This window comes from Opisthocomus hoazin, chromosome 5 (genome assembly GCF_030867145.1).
Source record: "Opisthocomus hoazin isolate bOpiHoa1 chromosome 5, bOpiHoa1.hap1, whole genome shotgun sequence".
Lineage (NCBI taxonomy): Eukaryota > Metazoa > Chordata > Aves > Opisthocomiformes > Opisthocomidae > Opisthocomus > Opisthocomus hoazin.
Genome location: NC_134418.1, coordinates 4,717,805 through 4,737,599, shown reverse-complemented (window position 1 = coordinate 4,737,599; position 19,795 = coordinate 4,717,805). Strand labels below are relative to the sequence as shown.

The 19,795-nt window shown below is 40.0% G+C and overlaps 1 protein-coding gene across 2 annotated transcripts in view; it reads right to left on the bottom strand.

The window, feature by feature from the left end:
• CTNNA2 (catenin alpha 2) overlaps nt 1-19,795 on the bottom strand; it is a 536,393-nt gene that overhangs the window by 504,580 nt on the left and 12,018 nt on the right. The window contains exon 1 of one of the 2 annotated variants that reach the window (XM_075420290.1): nt 9,981-10,087. The exons of the other annotated variant lie outside the window; for it this stretch is intronic. The gene's annotated coding sequence lies outside the window, so the exon portion shown is untranslated. Of the gene's footprint in view, nt 1-9,980; nt 10,088-19,795 lie in introns of those variants that run through there. 2 annotated transcript variants of the gene reach the window in all.

Sequence of the window (19,795 nt, the reverse complement as noted above, 5' to 3'; positions counted from 1 at the left end):
TTTTTTTTTCATGCCAGTTGACTGTTCAAATTTACTACGCCCTACTACTCAGCAAAAACCAGTTCAGCCCAGTCTGTCTGCTCATGGTAGTGCTGCCAGTGCAACACCACGGCGCAGGAGCTCCCTTGCCTTGCCTTCTCTTCCTATGTCTCATCCTACCCCAGCTCCTTCGCCATACAACCCACCAACATTCCTTTACACGCTGTGATGCTGGGCTACTTGAACATGCTAATTTTCTGCATCTGCATTGGTCAAAAAAAAGTGTTCTACTGCTTTACAGATGCTAGTGGGAAGAGGTTTACTGAGGGGAATCTGGATTTCTCACTCTTCCACACTAGAGGAGCGCGTGGCTGCTGCTACGGGTGCCCTGACCGAGCTCACAACCCACTCACCCAGACCTCTCACCAGTGAGCTGTTTCTCATCAAGCAGAAACACATGTGAGTTGTGGGTTTACTGAAATGGCCTTTGCTTCTGCTCCTGCTTCCACTTGCTGCTTTCACCCTCAAGGCAGCACAGATGGTGGCATGTCCTCAGCTGCTCCCACTAGCGATAGGACAAGAGGCAATAGCCTCAAGTTGGGTCAGGGGAGGTTTAGATAAGATATTAGGAAAAATGTCTTTACAGAAAGAGTGGTCAGGCATTGGACCAGGCTGCCCAGGGCAGTGGTTGAGTCCCCATCCCTGGAGGTTTAAAAAACATGTAGATGTGGCACTTCAGGACATGGTTTAGCAGGCATGGTGGTGTTGGGGTGACAGTTGGACTTGATGATCTTAGAGGTCTTTTCCAACCTATGATTCTACGATTCACTGCACGCACCAAGCACAACCGCACAGGAACTACAAATGGTGCCTGACATTCAGCAGCAACACACAGGGACTAAATTCTCCCCAGGTGAAATTGCACATTACAACTCCCAATTTTTTTATTTTGCACTTTCTGGTGTGCGCGAATCAACAAACGGTTACTAACCTAAGTCAAAACTAAACTGGTGGAGAAAGAGATGGGAGGAAATTTCAGATGCCACTGAATGGGAACTTCTCTAATGAACCTGCTAGTTTGCATTCATGGCTACGATTAGAAACTGGATATATCGCTTTTGTGGTAAAGACTGCTCATAAAACCTACCGGCCAACACAAACCGCTATTCGCTTTTTACAAAACTATTCCTTCCAGCATGAGGCCTGCAACTTCACACCATCGGCAAGATTGCTACAACTGTACCAAAGGTGCTGTTACTCTAAATGCTTACAGGAATATATCACAAAAGGTGCAGAGGGTGGAAGTCTTTTTTTTTTAAATTGTATTCAAAATTTAACATTTTGAATACACTAGGTAGAATTATTTTTTGTATCTAATAACAGACCTGGGATTTTTCTTTGCCAGTCCCACAGTTCTGATTTGCCATGCAGGGAACCAAGAAATCTCTTGGCGTCTATAAAAGCAACTGCCTTTTTATTCCAGCTTTGCCTTTGCAGGTCCCAGATGAGATTTCTTAATCGCTTCAGACTTCATGCCACAAATAAATTTACTGTACAGATGGGAAATTCCGCATTTAGGCAAATGAGGAGTTCTTTTCAACCCAAAAAGTATTTCTTTTTATAGAGAAAGAAGGCTACAAAAATATTATAAAAATTGTCTCGTGTTTTTTTTTGTTGTTTGCTTATTTTTTTGTAACTCATGACCATACTATGCTGACTTTAAAATTATATGAGCATAGTCTTTAATACCACAATTTCACTATGGAAAAGCTTGACTGTATTACCTTGTAAATGGGAAATTAACTCCCTTAAGCTTCCTAATTCATATAATAATTCTAAAATCCAATTATTTTTTAAAAAGGCAAATTTTGACTGCAGAGGCATTTTCAGCCTCATTTAAACCAACATTTAAATTCTGCTAAGTTTTTAAATTTCTGCAACTACTCTAAGTCCCTTCAGTCTCTGGGAATATCAGAGAACCGTGTCCTGCACGAAATCTTTCACACACTTACACCTAGAGCATCCCATATTTGGGGGGCAGGGATGAGGGTGTTTATTATCAAATATTAATTGATTATGTTCTACCTGAGGATCTGCTGTGCCAACTTACAAGTATAATTTAAAGTTCCTTCAAAAGCACATGAGGACAAAAATTAATACATCTGATGATGTATTCATACTTTTTCCTCAGGTTTCTACCAATACCATGAACACAGCAATAAACACCATCTGATGTAAATTATTGAAATTACCAGTTACTGTTTACATACATGTCCACTCATCTTCTGACTAATTCTGATTTCAGCCCTTAACCTGTGCAGAAAGCATGCTTAGCCTTGAAGGTAACTAAAACAAGTATTAAGTAATGAAAATTTCACTTGTTCCAACGTATCCGCTACATTAATCCAGTATTTGGCCCCCATACCTCCCTACCCCCCCCCCCAAAAAAAAAAAAGTCAATAAAAATATCTTCACTGCTACAAAAAAACAGAAGTGTCATGGAAGAATACCTGCACATCAAAGTTTAACGTGAAGCAGCTGGCAAAGACGTACATCAACATTCAGGTGACTAATACAAACAATCCCTCCAAAGGATGCTTTACTGCTTTACCTTCCTTTTAGCACGCCTAACGAGCACTGATCAAATCAAAGGCTTTAACCACCTGCTACATGGCATTTCCAGCACAAATGTCTTCCTGCCATAATCAATTTATCTACCTGCCTCAAGAGAATCAATTTAGATATTGGTATGATTTCTCAGGTAGAAGAAAACTTTTCAGCCTCTTCAGGCTGGCAATCCATTACTTGAAATAAAATATTTTCCCAAGCACCTTATATTTTCTACAAAAGAAAAAATATAAAAAAAGATAAAAGAAAAAACAGGTAAAGTGATAAAAACCGCAAACAGAGCAAAGATAAACAGACAACAACGAAAATAGTTCAGCCACAAAATCTGAGTTTTTCAGTAAATTGGGATCATTCAAGAAAACTGCTGCAATGTAACAAAAATGCAAAAGTATAAAGCAAGCAAGCAAGAAAAAAAGATACTTCTGAAGAGTGTAGAAATAGTGTGAAAAGTAATCACTAAAAGGTTTTAAAGGTCATATGGAAAGCAACATAACTGCCATACTGCATTCAGTCCTGATGCTCAGATTTTAGAGCAGTTACCAAGAAATGAGAGAGGTATAGAAGGGAGTCATGTGGCTTCTATACCTTATGTCTGGATAATCATATCCACAGTCAAAAATGAAATTGCTATCTCTCTGTCCTGTTATATAGGTATTATTTTTTTATTTACTTTTATGTTGTCCAATCCAAGGTACACCTAAACATTCCAGATATCATACTCTTATGACATTCTGATTCATCCATATACCTGAAGCTAAGCTTCCTCCGCTCCTCTTCTTTGTATCATCATCCTGCATCTCGCTTTCTGTACTTTCTGTTAACAGCAATCTTATTCCATCACATGCACTCAGGAAACTATTACAAAGATACATTATTTCTTTTGTAAAGTCAGTGCTTTCTCAAACTTCTTCCACTAACTAAATCACCTGCTGCATCATATTGCTCACCTTCTCTTTTAAAGCTTTACAAAACCTTCCTACAGATACCTACTGGGCTGGAGTTTAACAAGCCTTTCCTTCTGCAGCAGTGATGGTTTCAGCAGCATCCAACTGTTCCTCACTATTTCTTCCTATCCTCATGCTCCCTCCGAGTTCTGCTCATATAAGAATTTGTTCAAGTGCAGAATGAACCAGACGAACCCAAGAAAAAATAATCCAGGTTTGTAATAAGCATTTTTTAAAAAGAAAGACAATTTAGCACTGATCAGCTGTGCACAAGTATTACACCATAGGTCAGGAGGTGTCACAGAAAAAGATTCTTCAACAGCACCTGCTTAAGTTAGCCCTGGAGCTAAGGAATTACTGAAAATAAGTCTTCTGCAACAGAATGTTGACTTTACCTATAAACATCCCACAAAGTAACTGACTAAATTGTTAAACAGGTAACTTTTCACCTTCCCAAAAGCTGCACCTTACACCTGCAAGAAACTCTGCCAAAGATCCATCTCCTCATTGCTTTCTTTCAACCACCCTCCCAGCAGCTTCACATGAAGAAACTCCGCACTGGTTGGGCTGGGTTGTTGTCGCCAAGCCTTACCTTTCTGATCAATTCTAACTCAGTGTGGGTTTGCGCTCTGTCTGCTCAGTCCAAATCTAGCTGTTGTCTTTCATTTTGAACAGAGAGACAGAGTCTGGTTTTGCCAGGCATTTACATAGCACTTCACACAAACAGAATGGGTTCTTTGTCCAAGCCTCGAAACAGGTACTAAAGTGTATGAAAACCAGCCTCCCCCTCCCTCTCAAAAAAATATAAAAACCATCACTACCCACACGTGTGTGACAACTACAACTGTTGCCTCAGCCAGCAACAAAGAACCAGACAGTTGCTTGCTCACTCCTCCCCCCTCCCTGGTGGGATGGGGAGGAGAAGCAGAAGGAAAAGGTAAAACTCCTAGGTCATGATAAAAACTAGCTTAACAGAACGGCAAAGGGAGAAGAAAATAACAACAACAATACTGATAAAAAGAATATACAGCATGCAATGTTCTCACCACCCAATGCTCAGCTTGCTCCTCAGAAGCAAATCCCCTTCCTTCAGCAACCTCCCCACTTAAATACTGAGCGTGACATCACATGGTATAAATATCCCATTTGATTGGCTGGTTTGGGTCAGCCAATCAGCTGCTTGTGAAAATTAACCCTGTCCCAGCTGAACCCAGGATATTATCCACCCCTTATTCTCTACCTTCTATATCATGCCCATGGTCAACACTTTCCAATTTACTACCATCACTTTTTCTGTCTTTATATATGAGCATACACACAGATACACACACAGATACCATTCCCTTAGCCTATGGATCATCCTCCTAAAATGTCTGTTGAGTTCACTTAATGCATGGCGTTGGACTTCATCTCTACTCGCTGTCTTTCAGGGCAGGAGAGATGACACGTGGTATTGGATGGTCACATGCTGCATCTGGAGCTCGTGGCTGGTGTACCTGGCACAGGCTATGCCCACGGTCTGCGGGCTGAAGATGTCGATCTCGAAGAAGTGGCTGGGTGCCAGCTGCTGATGCCAGGTCTAGTTCCATCACCACTGTGCTTTGCTTGGTTTTATCAAAGTTCACCCTTTATTAATCTGGATGGTTCTTACTGTAATACCATCGATACAGCATATAGCAGCTATAGTACTGATGACATACTGTGGCAGGGTTATTTAGCGAATAACATCATACAATTTAACTTACTGGCTATTCTCACCCAAAATCAAATCCCCTTGAGGTACACACCGGAATTCTCCATTCTTCCACATTACCCACCAGGTACACCCAGGCCCTTGAGCAAAAGCAATCCAACGGATGGGTCTGCCGTTGCCTGGGGCAGGACTAACCCAGACTGTCTTCCCTAACATATTTCTCATGTGCACTATAGGGACTTTCTTTCCTTCTACGGGACGTGGAAATTTTGATTGGGCAGAGCCAGCTCTGTTGGTGGATTCTCTGGTGTAAACTGACCAGGCAGCTTTTGCTAAAGGAGTATCCCAGTGTCTGCAGGTTCCACCCTCCCATTGCTCTCAGGGGTTTTTAGCAGTCCATTGTACCGTTCAATTTTCCCTGAGGCTGGTGCGTGGTACGAGATGTGATACACCCACTCAATACCGTGTTCTTTGGACCAGGTGTCTATGAGGCTGTTACAGAAATGAGACTCGTTGTCTGATTCAACTCTTTCTGGATTGCCTTGTCACCATGGGACTTGTTTTTCAAGGCTCAGTATAGTATTCCAGGTGGTGGCATGGGGCACAGCATAGGTTTCCAATCATCCGGTGGTTTCTTCCAACATTATGAGCACTTGGCACTTGCCTTGGCGGGTTTGTGGGAGTGACATAGTCAATCTGCCAGGCCTCCCCATACTTGTATTTCAGCCATCATCCTCCATACCACTGAGGCTTTACCCGCTTGGCTTGCTTGATTGCAGCACATGTTTCACATTCATGGATAATCTGTGTGACAGTGTCCATGGTCAAGCCCACCCCTCAGTCACGAGCAGCTGTATATGCTGTGTTTCTTCCTCGATGGCCTGAGGTGTCATGGGCCCACCAAGCTATAAACCGTTCACCCTTATGTTGCCAGTCCAGATCCACCTGAGCCACTTCAATCTTGGCAGCCTGATCTACCCACTGGTTGTTTAGATGTTCTTCAGTAGCCCAGCTCTTAGAGATGTGGGCATCCATGTGACTGACTTCTACAACCAGCTTCTCTAGCTGAGCAGCAATATCTTGCCACAATGGGGCAGCCCAGATGGGTTTGCCTCTGTGCAGCCAGTTGCTCTCCTTCCATTGCTTCAGCAACTCCCACCAGAGATTTGCCACCATCAATGAGTCAGTATAGAGACAAAATTCTGGCCAGTTTTCTCCTTCAGTAATACCTAAAGCCAGCTGGATGGCTTTCACTACTGCAAACTGGCTCGATTCACCTTGTCCTTCAGTGGCGTCAGAGACTCGTCAGGTAGGACTCCATACAGCAGCCTTCCATCTCCGACATTTTCCCACAAAACGATAGGACCCATCCAAGAACAGGGCATACCGCTTTTCATTTGCTGGTAGTTTATTATATGGTGGGGCCTCTTCAGCACACGTCACCTCCTTCTCTGGTGACATTCCAAAATCTTTGCCTTCTGGCCAGTCCATGATCACTTCCAGAAGTCCTGGGCGACTGGGGTTTCCCATTTGGGCCCGCTGTGTGATCAGCGCAACCCACTTACTCCATGTAGCATCAGTGGCATGATGTGTAGAGGGGACCCTCCCTTTGAACATCCAGCCCAGGACTGGCAGTCGTGGTGCTAAGAGGAGCTGTGCTTCAGTGGCAACCACTTCTGAAGCAGCTCGAATGCCTTCATATGTTGCCAGAATCTCTTTTTCAGTGGGAGTATAGCAGGCCTTGGATCCTTTGTATCCACAGCTCCAAAACTCCAGGGGTCGACCTCACGTCTCCCCTGGTGCTTTCTGCCAGAGACTCCAGGTTGGGCCATTCTCCCCAGCTGCGGTGTAGAGCACGTTTTAAACATCTTGTCCTGACCGGACTGGTCCAAGGGCTACTGCATGAACTATCTCCCATTTAATTTTTTCAAATGCTTCTCGTTGCTTAGGGCCCCATTAAAAATTGTTCTTCTTCCAGGTCACTCAGTGGAGAGGGCTTACAATCTCACTTCAGTCTGGGATATGCCTAATTCCCTCCACCATTTTTTAGAAACAGGAATTAAATCTGTAAGCGCTGGCATAACGTTGTGCATTATGGATCAAGTTCTTGCTATATAGACACAGATATAGGAAGGTAAATAAGTAAATGGACAATGAAGAAAAATAGAGAACAATAATCTTTACAGGGACTATGAAATAGATGTTCTTATTTAACTTAGATTGCACTTCAAAAAATAATCCAGAAATACTTTTATCTCACTATGTATTGAACTTTGAAATGAATGCTTCTGAAATTGTTGCCCTCTTTAAGCATATGGATAGAACTAAAACAAAAATAATTACTGAAAAAATATTTTGAGTCCATAAGCTAAACTATTTTTTTTCTTATCATACAGAGAACCCTAATCTGATATTTCCTTCTCTCTGAACAAAAGGGTCTGGAGTTTTTAGTACAATTTTTGCTAACTGCATGTCTTCCTGAACAGGTGGAAAGGCTGTCTGGAGAGCATTTTTCTGCAAATAAAATTTGATTGGTTCAACATAGACCTTCCATGTAACATTCTTATAATGAGTAAATTAGGAGGTGATATAAAACTCTGAAAATGGAAAGACTGTAATGAAAAGCTTAATACACGTTTTAGAGTAATGCTGAAAAAAGTTATGCCATGTTTAAGTTGATCACATTTTTATTCACTACCCCAGGCAAACCAGCAAAAACAGTGTGATTTTATTAAATATACTTATAATGAACAATTTTCTTCTCTTTTGAAAACAACTGACTTGAAGGAACACTCTAGCATAGTGACTGCCAACTGACATCTGGGTACTACAGGCTTTTCAATTCGCACAGGATTTCCTTTTATTGACTGAAGGTGAAAGAATCACGAACACAGAGAGATGAGAGAAGAGAAAAAGCAGTCTTAAGAAGCCAGAAGCCCATGAATTTTAAACAGATGAGAAAAGTACAGCAGCTTCGTAGGAGTTGGTGGGAAGCCTGCTACACTTCGAAAGCTGTTCAAACATCCCCTCTGCTGAGCCTGTAAGAGGATGCTCAGGACACCCATTGACTTCAAAGAAATCTGCAGTCATCATGGATTAGAAACTGCCTTGATTGCATCCATTTGTACCCAGAAGCAGGATAGCGCTTGTCTTGTGAAAGCACAGTGCGAAACGGAAGAGAGAATATACTTCACTTTCCAGACAGAAATCCCTGCTCTTGAGAAGGATAGAGTAAAGGGGTATCAGACAAATACGCAAAAGAAACTCAACTTACTTGGTTTTCTCCTAACTCCAAAGAGTTAAAACATCTGTCTGACCTTCTTCAAAATTCAGAAAGATCCATATGCCAGAAAACAAGTAAAATTTAAATATAGCATTTTTCTATATCTCTTACATAAAGAGGTCTGAAGAACAGTGCTTGATCCTTAAAATATCCATCACTCTACAACTGTACTTTTTGAACCAGCAGACATATATAAACACACATGGATACAGACTGTACTGTTCCAGTGAGATTCATTGTCAGATATTCAACTGAGAACCCTCAAAATTCATTCATCTGGAAAAGCAACAGCAGTATCCATACGATCAGATTACTTAACTCCGAAATGCTTTTGGTCCTGCACTACCAAGTTCTGTAGGTAGCCGTTCCAAAATTCACATGTAAAGTAAAAAAAAAAAAAAAAAAAAAAAAAAAAAACTCAAAAAATTGGATTTGAAGCATAACAAATTCAAGGTTCATTACATGAGGTTCTGCTCTGTGTGAGGACATTTTAATGAATTAAGAGCATTTTTTCACTGATGCTATGGCACTATTCTCAGAAGGAAACCAGTTTCATCACTAATGGATCTGAGAAGAACCTGGAGAAGCAATACAGAAGGGAATAATGTCAGCTCAGAAAAATGGAATATATGTAGACATGAAGATACTTAAGAGCAATAAGTATTTTCCATGCCTTCAAATCCAGGACAAAAAGGTACAGTAACTGCAGGGTTGTATTTTGAATTGTTTACAAGCTGTCTAAGCCATTACCATCACTATGTGCCCTGAACAAAGAGGAAACCAACGTATCTAACCTGTTTCTTTTTCAGTCTTTAAAACACCTTCCCAGTCTGACTACAGGATAACTCTTACTAGAACTGAAAATCCCCTGAAGTGGAGGAGAAAGAAAGAAAATGTATTTTCTTCTTTCCCAACACTACAACATGAAGTAACTTCTTGCATAAATACATGAAAACCTGAAAGTTATGATGGGATTAATTAACAGATGACTAGTTTTTGCAGGCTAAAGGAAATGCAAGAAGTAAACAGGTGACAATAAAGTGCTAGTTCTTCAAAAATGCCATTTCGCTAATATCAGATTAATTTTTCCACAGAACTTGTCTTTTCATGCACAGTTTCCATCTTGATAGTGAATCTTTGATCAGTGTGTCTGAAAAACTAATCTCTATGAAGACTAAGAGAACAAAAGGACCCAGATAAACTCAAAAATGGCAATGAAACTTTTCAGGTCATCAGGTAAATAAACCACTACAGGCACCTCAGTGGAATATGGTTTTCACATAGGGTTATAATGGAAGGTGAAGTGATTTAAAAAATATAAAAAACAAACAAGGTGAAACTGTAACCTTCCATACATTTTCAAACAAAACAATACATTAAGCATTAATCATAATTGGCAAAAATCAGACAATGTCAACCCAAGAATTATAAAATAAGTTAAAATGAAACTAACCAATTCTCACTGTGGTATGAAATCTAACACTTCAGCCAGTCGTTGTACCCGGGACAGAGCACCGCAAGTGTGAGATCGAGCATTAAAAAAAATGTAACGAAGGTGATCTAAAAAATAAACAGAAAATCACTCAATTTTAGTGACCTGATACTATACATTGTACCTATTTCCTCTAAACCAACTTTAAGTAATACTTCTGTCTCCGACAACTTCCCTGCAAGCTCCGCTGTGAAAATCCTTCACAGGGTCTTCCACAGTTCACAAGGGTGCACGGGATCACCCCGGCTTTTCAGTTGGGCCCCATGCTCTTTGACTCTACCTTTCCTCCCTCGCTTGTCTACTGGTTGCTGATTTGCTGGAACACTTCTTGCTTCCAAAAGATTTGAAAGAGATTCCTAATTGATTTTCATGTCTTGAACAATTTTTGCAGAATTATTTTTGGCCTCATGTTTATTTCGGGCATTGAATACTTGCACATTGTGATACCTTTCAAAAAATACTTTACTTACCTAAGAATAGCTTTCTCTACTGTCCTGATTCCTTATTGTCTTTTCGTCATTTTCTATTGTAATGAATATTATTTATTTTCCTTACTGCCTTCAGATTTCCTAAGAACAAAAACCCAAAAGAAATTAATATGATTTTGTGTTCTTTTTAATTTCCTTTTATGCATGTCTCTGTGTATGTGTCGTTCCTTTTGGAGAGTAAACACTGCTATAGTGAATTTGGCTTTTTTTCCCCACCTTCTACAAGCCTTTGAACCAAAATATATATGACCATTGTTTCAGATGTCTTCAATAGTAATGGTTTTAGTCCTACGCTTATTCTAAATCAGGAGTCTTCCTCTTCTGTGATCCCTGACTACAGCTCAGTAAAGCTGTCTTCAGACAGACAACTTCTGCCTCATGATCAGTCAGCTTTTCCTACTTCATCGCAGAACTTCAGTCCATAACAATATAGCCATATTGCCTATTCAAATAGTTAACTTGTTTATCTAACTGGATTCTAAGCTTTCTGGAAGGTAAAGTACAATCTCCCATCTTCTCCGTATAACTTATATAGTATCACTAGTCCACAGACTGAATTCCTGCCAACATTTTTCGGTGGTGCCCAGCGACAGAACAAGGGGCAATGGGCACAAACTGAAGCAGAGGAAGCTCCAGCTGAACATGAGGAAGAACTTCTTCACTTTAAGGGCGATTGAGCACTGGAATAGGTTGCCCAGGGAGGTTGTGGAGTCTCCTTCTCTGGAGATATTCAAGACCCACCTGGACGTGATCCTGTGCAGTCTGCTCTGGGTGACCCTGCTTCGGCAGGGGGGTTGGACTAGATGACCCACAGAGGTCCCTTCCAACCCCTACCATTCTGTGATTCTGTGAAGACTGAAGTGACTATTTGCTGATGATAAAAAAGATAAAATAATAAAAGCAGAATACTCCAGTATAAATCTCACTACACAGAACTGCAGATCTTATCAAGCTCAGTGACCAGAGGCAAAGATGGCAGACGAAAATGCATTTTCCACCACTGCAAAATATGGGGAACAACATGGGGAAAAGCAACCCTACTTTACATATAAAATCATTGGCTTAAAGTTAGCAACTGATCCTGAAGTCACAGTTGGAAGCCCTCTAAAAACCAGCAGTTCTGCACAGCTTTGCTGAAGAAAAGGAAAGAGTGGGTGGTGGAAGGGAATACTTGTACATCACTGTAGAAGTCCATTATACATAAACATCTTTAATGCCACATGCACTTCCACCTCCAAAAAGCTCTGGTAGAACTAGCAGATTTGTTTATAAATTCTCCATGATCACAGGCATTGAATGCTTTCTATATGAAGAGAGTCTAAACACACATCAATCTTCAATTTTCAATATCAATCGCAGAGAAGAAATACGATTAAGAATCACATGAAGACAGACAGCTTGGAGATGAACAGAACTTACAATACATCCTATGACACAAGAACTTAAACGCATCTCAAATTCTCCAGCCATCAAGTTTCCAAGTGTGAAACAGACAGTACTTCTTCCCTCAGATTTGTGGAACCAATTGCAGCAGGATGTGTCAGAGGTGAAGGGACCATGAATGAGAGAAGTTACGAAACTATAATATGGCTGTCCTCAACTAAAAACTACTGCCCAGTTGCTACCCTGAGGCCCAGGAACTCCATCAACAGCTAGCTCTTACAGCTAGGATGGAATAAACAGGAATGAATCAACCCATACATGTCCTCTTTGTTTTCAACTACCGTAACAGAAAGAATACCAGATTTTGTTATTAACTTTGACTGTAATCACTGTGTTTAATATTTTCTGAGTTGCAGAAATCTTTGTACATCATACTTGGACTTACGCAGACTTTAGCATTTTGTATATATCAGCCGGTCAACTCACATTTCTACTGAAATCCTATATTTGTTCTAACACAAGCTACTTAATAGTTAAGGAGCTTCATCAAGCTTTTGGTGCTCAGTTCACAGTCAAACTTTTTAGGCATCCTGGTGTTTGTGTGTAGGGTTAGGAATAACAGTTCCATAAGCAACAGGTATCCTCAGGCAGATATTCCTGGTCATAGTAAAGCTCTGCTAAAACCATTTCATCCCAATAATCGCAGATTTACATATGTATAAGACAGCACCTTCCAAGCCTAATTGAAACTTTCTTAACGTCCACATCTGGTACAAGCAAAAATATACCAAAAAAAAAAAATCCCCCAAAACACAATAGTAACAAAGTGTATGGTCTGCTTCACAAAGCCACATTTCATTCACAGATATATCAAGTTTTATTCTCAACAGAAGATGACTCACTGCATGTTCACTTCCTTCAGTCTTCAAACATTTTGTTAATCATAGAATCATAGGTTGGAAAAGACCTCTAAGATCATCAACTCCAACCATCCACCCAACACCACCATACCTGCTAAACCATGTCCTGAAGTGCCACATCTACATGTTTTTTGAACACCTCCAGGGATGGGGACTCAACCACCTCCCTGGGCAGCCTGGTCCAATGCCTGACCACTCTTTCTGTAAAGACATTTTTCCTACTACCTAATCTAAACCTCCCCTGATGCAGCTTGAGACCATTGCCTCTCGTCCTGTCGCTAGTCACCTTGGAAAAAAGACCAACACCCGCCTCACTAATAATGTAATACATGCAGGAAACTCAGAGCTACAATAGTTTGCTTAGAGAAAGGGAGGGCTTTTTATACACTAAGAGCTTGCAAAAGATGGAATAATTCTACTCACACAGATAAGAATATTTAGTATGCAGTAGAATATTTAGTAACAAACACATACTTTCATTGGGATTTATCCTTGTCTCGCACAATAATAGAAAAATAATAACTAGGAATTATTACTACATCAAAGAGAAACGATCAAGTAAGTTGGGCCCAAATCTAGAGGGAAATATCAACCAATTATTGATAGTGATTGACTGAGGTTACTGTTTCATTTACGTAAGAAATGAACAGAAATAAACAAAGCCACAAAAGCTTACTTTTAGTCCAGATTTTATAATAATACACTACTCTTGGCCAAAACGTAATGGAGAAGGTGAGAATACTGAAAACAGTAAAAATCAGAATTTACTCTCAGTCTTTCATCACAGTCTGTTTTTATGTTATTTGACAGGAAGCCACCCTAGCAGCTCCTAAAAATTAAGAATGTCACAAATCTTAGTTTTATTGCCCTTTTCATAGAAAGTTCTTCAAAAGCTCATGTTTCATGTGTCTTCTTACTCAACATTTCTTTTACTTTCATGTTAGCTTTTTAAACATACAGATATTTTAACCTGCCTTGCTTGCTGTGTTTCTCAGCTGCACATAATAGCATCTAACCTCTCTTTCGTAAGTCAGAATTCCTTCTACTCATTTTTATTTCTTAATGCAAGCCAGAAAAATGCCTCAACTACTTCTTAGCTCCCCATTCTGTACGCAGCAGAAATCTCCAATTTCAAATCAAACAAAGGAAACAGACAGTTATAAGAAACAAGACAGCGTCAAGCAATAACAGAGGAAACATATACAGAGATCCCCATTTTTCTCAAAAGCACTCAGACAAAGACCTATGATTTTACCTCTTCTGGGGAAGAAATAAACTCTACAATTCCCTTAAATCAGGCCAGCGGCTACAGCCTATATTATCAATCATAACTATTACTCAAGTCTAACTGATTCCGACACCCACAGGCCTTCTCTTCAGGCACTGTTAGTAAAAGCAGCAAGCCCATTTTTCAAACTGAAATACTACTTCACTCTAACAGTAGCCGATCAGAGAGAGCAAATTAAAAATAAATAAGTAAAATGAACGGTGAGCTTATGTAGGCCCTACCATACTGTGGTAACTGATGAGGCTACTCTTGTTCCTCCCACATCTTCGACAAACTGAGAATTTACTTCTGCTGGCTCACAGAGTTAGCAAAAACAACTCATAAACGGGAGCATAGAATTAGTATGTTAAAATTCAAGCTTCTGTCAGTAACCTCCAACATAATTTATTGAAGTCTGCTTTTCTAAATCTACTTGGAATATAACGGGAGACAGATTCCACCTGACTCTTCCCTGCTTCTTACTAAATGAGTTTATGGTCATAGTTCATGCCAATGTCCTTTGGTGCAAAACCTGTTTTCTACAAGATCTGTGCTCCCCACCTCCAAAGCAGTCTCAGCTAAGGCAGGACACGGTAGCTCAGCTGCAAGATAGAGAACTTGACATTTATGACTACTGTAAGTCCTAATAGCCTGAACCAATTACTCGATCTCCACAGAACCCAGGTTAACATTCTTCAAAAAGATTCTGGTAGTAAACCAAAACAAACAAAAATCCCTGTAAAAATTGTTTTTCTATACTTCTGCTTATATGGATCTTTGGCTAGAAGAAAATGATTGCTATTTTCAAATAACATCTGCTTAAAATTGATCACAAGAGCTTACAATGTCCAGTGGGATTACTCTCTCTATCCCCTTTCCCGCCCCCCCCATTTACCACTATATTATCATGGAAATGGTTAGCTCTCTTTCTTGGGTAGCTGCTGCTGCTTGACCTCTAGATGCAAGTTATTTGACAGTGCTTAATGCAGGTAAGTCTTAGAAAGCTGGTCACTTGAGCTGCAGGCTCCCAGATAATAAAAATCTGATCCTTAAGGGCTCTCGTTTTCTTTGCCTCTGAATCACCCCAGTCTTTGAGACAGATGCCACACAACTCTTGATGAACAAAGAGACCTGCTGTGCTATAGGGAAAACTCAGTTTCTGCCTTAGAACCAGTTCAGACCATGTAATAATTAAACAACAACAACAAAAATTACTCAGCTCTTTCTGGTTTGTCACCTCCTGGATTTAAATGGAAGTAGAAATACGCGTTCTTTGATAGTTACAGAATATTTATGAAACTGCACGGAAATATTTCACAGCACTGGACTGCGACAGCAAAGCTGTTGGGAAACCAACAATAAAGGAGACAGTGATTTAATTTCAAACACACCTCAGCAAACTGTAGGTGGTTGCTACTAGAAAAAAGGAGAACTCTCATTGCTGCCAAGACTGCTCCAACCTCCCCCTAATCTAGCGCGTTAATTTGGGCAGAAGGGCTATAAAACCCGGGAGTCGTGGATAAAAAGTGACATTCTTTCTAGAGGACAGGCAGCTGTTGCTTAGAAACTGTTTACAGACAGATCCTGCTGGTGTACCTAAAAAAAAAAATTAGGTCATTCTTGGCTCTAGGTAGGAGAGATCTTTATTGATATAAAAGCCTCTAGATCTTCTCTTTATGTTTACTGTCAATAATTAACAATGCTTTAGAAAAGCTGCTTGGATTCTCTTTTTACCAATGACTGCACATTCCCAATGGCAGAATTACCAATTTTGAAACAATCTGGCAGATAAACACAGTTCACTCGGGGGGCTGAGCCCAGGCTCCAGACTTAGGGACCATCTTAAGAGAGGACTGGCATCAAAAGAGACATCAAAAGGGGGTGGGCAAAAGTGCAGTTAATCTTGTCATCCATCTCTCAAGTCTTGCGGAGGAAAAAAAATAGAGAAACTAAGAAAAGAACACGCGATACCACCACACCAAGAAAAATCTCAGTTCTGCTTTTTAAATGTATGATGAAACCAGGTCTGCTAAAAATGAAAGGAGAAAGGCCGTAACACTCCTCTTTGAAACCATGAGGGAACAAAGTTTGCCTTGAAGCACAGAAGGTGAGGTCTGAATCGGATGACTTTATCCAGGGAAATGGTACAAGGAGCTTCTAAGCGTCTAAAACAAAGTTGCAAGCGTATCAAGCAGTCACTGCACAGAGAAAATGAATTAGTTAAGAAAAGATGGGAAAGAAAAATTATATCAATCCAGAGTCAGTTTTCTCCCCCGCATAAATAATCCATGCTTGAACAGTTTTTCCTCATATAAATAACTACATTTATAAGAAGCCTCAAGTAAGAAGGCTCTTATATCATTATTCACTTAAAAACCACTCCAAAAATTCAGACAAATCACTACTTTCTAACTAAAAGAAAATAAAATGCACAGCTTGTGGTAATAAGCAGCTCGTTGTCATCATTCCAGAGACAGTAATATTTTTCTCCTCCCTTAAGAATAAATGTAGTACGGGCTTGTTTTCCTACATTCAGCAAATCATACAAAACGACTACATGAAGTACCACCACCATATGGGACCTAAGGTAGCAAAAGCCCAGAGTTGATAGTGATAAGCCCAAAAAAACAAAGCTGGTGTTTTAGAACAAGTGCCTCTCTGGTTTAAGTTTTGGGGGCAGATCTCGGACGCAGTTAACAAAGCACACATTCTCTGTAGTGTCAACAGAAAGTCACCGTACCATTCTTTAGGCAGGAAAAATAAGGATCACGAAAGCATGCGTAACTTAATCACTGCTGCTTAATTCAAAGGACAAACGCAACCCTGTGTTCGGATGCTGAGAGTGACAAAGCAGCACTCTCAAGATGACTTGTGGAAACTATAGGTGAAGTTAAACATATAAGATAGTGTTGGAGTTTCAAGGGTTATCACAACGTAACATGAGTTCAAAGTCTGTGACAACTGTTTAACGCCCCCATTCAATGCACGGCTTTCCACAGAAGGAACGTGGCTAAGGAGATAAGATCCTACTCCTCTATGACAGAAATACAGGCTATAATATACATAATACAGAATATAAACAACAACAACAAAAATGTCTCTGAAGAACTACAACTATTATTATCCACAAATTAATCTAGAAATACACTTTTCATAAAAATAATCACGTGGAGAACATTAATTATTTACAAAATTAAAGATAACGTGGCCCATTTCCCAAAGGGTCCTAAAGCCACACAGGAGTCTTCTGAAGAGCAGAGGAGAGGCCAATTTGATTTTTATTCATGTATTTCTGTGCTTATCTACATGGAAAATAGAATTAATTTCTGTTTAGCCCTCTGTCAGGTTTTTCAGGTTTTAAAATAACAGTTAATGAAATCACAAGCCTTCACCACAAAAAGCAGTAGCAAAAATAGCAATAAGACAGCAAACATTGGACTGCAGCAACCCTGAGCAAGCGTGTAGCCAAAAAGCATCTCCTTACATTCAATTGCCTTAAAATAAAACACAAGGAACAATGGATTACACTTTACTGAGGCCTCACGACAATGATAAGCATTTGCTAACAGTTTTCACAGAAATATAGCTCTTAAGTCTATTTTTTTTCCTTTGATTTAAGACCATAATTTCACATAAAACAGTTCAGCAGTGGAACTGTTCGTTACGTGAACACATAAGGTATACAGAAATCACCCGAAGCATACATAATTTATTAGTAAAAAAAGATGAGATTGCCTATTTTTTTGCCTTTTTCACAGTACTCCGCAAAACCCATTTTTAACACATTCAAATGTTTTTAGCTTTAAAAATACTACCAACACATAATTTTCATTATTTAGAACTATATAGACATACACTTTTTGGATTGAGTTTTGGACTAAAGTTTAGGATGGACAACAGCCAAATACCTTCTTTAGCAGAAGTAAAATGTAGTGGGTTTTTTGTCTTGTTTTGCACTTTCAAATAAGAGGACCTTGATAAATATGGCTAAAAACCATCACTTTCTTCAGCAGTGATTAAACACACGCAAGGACTGCATATGATAGCATCACTATTGTCACAGAAAAATATCTAAATTATTAAAAACCTTCATCAAATTCATCTATTTTATTTAGTGGGAATCAAAAATGAAACCACTATAGACGTTCTTCAGACACCAAAATTTCCTTGGGGAAACAAATAATGAAACCTAAGTTATTGACTATGATCACCATCCTTGACATATCTTGCATCTCACTTTGCAACATTTTCCACAGTGCTCTCTGTACTTAAAACACAGACACACAGTGAATTTAGATCCTTCACACAGGATATTTGGTATATGAGATACATACACCTATAATAAATATAATTTTAATACAACATTCATAATTCTTCCTATTTCCCCTTATCCAAGGGATCTCTGAAATGTCAGTAACCTCACCAGATTTCGTAATTATTTCATGTATCTTGCCACACTTAGAATAACCCAGAACTGTGGTTCCTCCCATAGCATTCTTCCACCAACGCCAGCACCATTTGAGAGAAACACATTGAAACTTCTCAAATAACGCAATGCTCTGATACATTTGAGGTTCTTTTTTGTCACTGAGGTGAGCTATAACCCAGGAAGGACATTGTACAGAAGCAAGTCAGCACTGATGGATACAACAGAGGACACGCATGAGACCCACAACCTTACTGAAGAGTAAGCTGAATACTCCAAGGTGTCTACAACAGTGTGCTACGAACTCACATTTATGTAATGGAGTCCCCCTGTAACATTTTGTTTAACTGGCCCAACATCACAGAATGAGTTTCGCACTTCAAAGGAAAACCTATCTTTAGACAAAAACAGAATGAAAAATAGCTCATTAAAAAAAATTTTGAGCAGTATGTATTGTATATTTGCAGCAGGTGACAAATCAGATGAGAAAAAGAGCTGATGCATTGGACACTTATTTTTCCTTTTTTTAAAACACAAAAAAACCTGTTGAAATGTTAAAAAAAATCCTGCTCGCATAAATCATCCGTCTTCTAGAGCACGCAGCAGATACCTTTAGCACACACAACAGTTCTGTAAGGTAAGACAGAGAAGCATTTGAACTTTCCAGAGATTTAAGCAACTTATTATGTATCATTGTAATACCACACAGGACTGGCTCCTGCTACACTTAGAAGACATAGACACTGTCCACAGCCAAAGGCAGAGCCACCTCCAGAAGTGTTGGGCAAGAGCTTTGCAACATTAATGGAAATTCTATGACTACTTTTAAAGGATCAAGGATTTGCTGATGACACAAAACTGGGAGGAGTGGTAGATACACCAGAAGGCTGTGCTGCCATTCAGCGTGACCTGGACAGGTTGGAGAGTTGGGCACAGGGGAACCTGATGAAATTCAACAAGGGCAAGTGCAGGGTCCTGTACCTGGGAAGGAACAACCCCATGTACCAGTACAAGATCAGGGGGGACCTGCTAGAGACCAGCTCTGCAGAGAGGGATATGGGAGTGCTGGGGGACGACAGGTTGACCATGAGCCAGCAGTGTGCCCTGGCTGCCAAGAAGGCCAAATGGAATCCTGGGGTGCATTAGGAGGAGTGTGGGCAACAGGTCGAGGGAGGTTCTCCTCCCCCTCTACACTGCCCTAGTGAGGCCTCATCTGGAGTACTCTGTCCAGTTCTGGGCTCCCCACTTCAAGAAAGATGAAGAGCTACTGGAGAGAGTCCAGCAGAGGGCTA